The sequence below is a fragment of the Rhagoletis pomonella genome, unplaced genomic scaffold (assembly GCF_013731165.1).
Source record: "Rhagoletis pomonella isolate Grant_MI unplaced genomic scaffold, Rhpom_1.0 Rhpom_scaffold_00001, whole genome shotgun sequence".
NCBI lineage: Eukaryota > Metazoa > Arthropoda > Insecta > Diptera > Tephritidae > Rhagoletis > Rhagoletis pomonella.
In genome coordinates this window covers 8,193,799-8,196,203 of record NW_023458555.1, presented here as the reverse complement: position 1 = coordinate 8,196,203, position 2,405 = coordinate 8,193,799, and positions in this window count along the sequence as shown.

Sequence of the window (2,405 nt, the reverse complement as noted above, 5' to 3'; positions counted from 1 at the left end):
CGAACTGAAAAAATATCGAAAACGACAATAAATATCACAAACGACAAAAAAAAATCGCAAACGACAAAAAATATCGAAGGCGACAAAAAAATATCGAACTGAAAAAATATCGAAAACGACAATAAATATCGCAAACGACAAAAAAAATAGCAAACGACAAAAAATATCGCAAACGACAAAAAATATCGAAAACAACAAAAAATATCGAAAACAACAAAAAATATCGAAAACGACAAAAAAAATAGCGAAAACGACAAAAAATATCGAAAACGACAAAAAAATATCGAAAACAACAAAAAATATCGAAAACAACAAAAAAAATCTAAAACGACAAAAAATATCGAAAATGACAAAAAACATCGAAATCGACAAAAAATATCGAAAACGACAAAAAATATCGAAAACGACAAAAAATATCGACAACTACAAAAAATATCGAGAAGGACAAAAAATATATCGAAAACGACAAAAAATATCGAAAACGACAAAAAATATCGAAAAAAACAAAAAAAAATATCAAAAAAAACAAAAAATATAGAAAACGACATTAATATCAAAAGCGACAAAAAAATATCGAAAACAAAAAGTATCGAAAACAAAAAATATATATCGAAAACGTTACAAAATATCGAAAATGACACAAGAATATCGAAAACGTCAAAAAAATATCGAAAACTAAAAAAATATCGAAAACTAAAAAAATATCGAAAAGTAAAAAAAATCGAAAACTAAAAAAAATATCGAAAACGACAAAAATATCGAAAACAAGAAATATACAAAGAATGAGGAAAAGCGTGGAAAACTGCAGAAAATTTACTAAAGCGACTCAGCAAACTCGAAATAATGAACGAAAAACGATAACACGAATAAAAATACATATACATATATGACAAAGAAATAAAATGCGTAAAAATTGCCAATTCATGAAGGACAGCAACAAAAAACTAAAGCGACAATGCCAACAGATATCACAAAGCAATAAATAAAAGAAAAGCCACAGCCTGTAATACATATTGCGTGCGACATAAGCGCGGAAGGAAAATCCACACGCCAACAGGGGATAGATATAGCATGGGCAAAAAGTTCCAGCGAAAACTAATAAAACGAAATAAGAAGGAAAAAAAATTGCGAGCAGCTAAAATTACATAAGAAAAAAATACCAATAGCAAAAATAAATGCATATTAAAAAAGGAGGATGAAAAAATTTCCATAATACGAAACACCGGAAAAAATACGCACACTACAGCAAGAAGAAGAAAAAAACCGCATCGCTGTGGGACGAGCCAAGGGAAAGGACGATGAAATAAAATTTATGAATAAAATGTAAATAAATGCGCGCTGAGGCAAAGTTACAGCCAACGGCAAGAGCACGTATAACAACACCAACAGCAGCAGCAGCAGCAGCAGCAAAAACAACAAAAGTGTTGCAATAAAAGCCCATCAAAGTAATAGAACACAGAGCAAAGCGTGCATAGCAACATCCACCAAACCAACTTGACGCATCAGCCGAGAAAAAAAATCAACACAGCACAGCAGACAGGCAGCTAGCTGCCGCCAACAAAACTAATCATCGTCATCAACATTATCCACATGCAATGTAACATCATCAGCAACAGCATTTCGCAACACACAAGCATTGTCAACGCGCCACCACCCTCTTCGGCGCTATTTGGCACACATGCATACATACACCCCGCATTTAGCCGCAGCCTTCGCAAAAGGCAATCAGGCAGTCAGGCAGTCAGGCCCCACCAAGCCGACATCAGCATTGCCTGCTGACTAACTAACTGTAATATCCTGGCAGGGGCGCAACAACAGTGCCGCGGTGGCAATGTGCTGGCGGCAGCGGTGCGGCTTCAAAGGTAAAAATAATAGAATGTGTAAAACTAAAGTGACGGCAGGCAGCAAAACATAAAAGTAAATGACATGTAATGAAAAACGAACCAGATGCATTGTTCTTTTTCGTTTTTGCTTTTGTTTTTGTTTCTGCACGCCGTACGCCCACTTCAGTTGGGCATTACTGTCATTACCGTCAAGAGGCGGCAACTTCCATTTTTAACAAGCAAAAAGTTCGCCTTTTCCGTTGGTAGTTTTCCGTACTTTCGCCCGTTGCCTTCATTTCAAATTTTTCCATTTTGAATGAACTACACACTTTGTCACATTTTTTGTCGGTTTTTAATTTCTTCGATTAATGTGGCGCATAAAAAGCGTATGTACTAAGTATATGTACATACCAATATGTATACGTAATAAATGGAAAAACTGTCATATAAAAACGTACAAATGAAAATGAGTATGAAAAACTAAAATAATCGTAGAAAAAAACGCGTAACACCACCACCCTGTTTTCTTCGCTACACAGCAGCAGCACAATCAGCAACCAGCGGCAAATAAGTACATACATA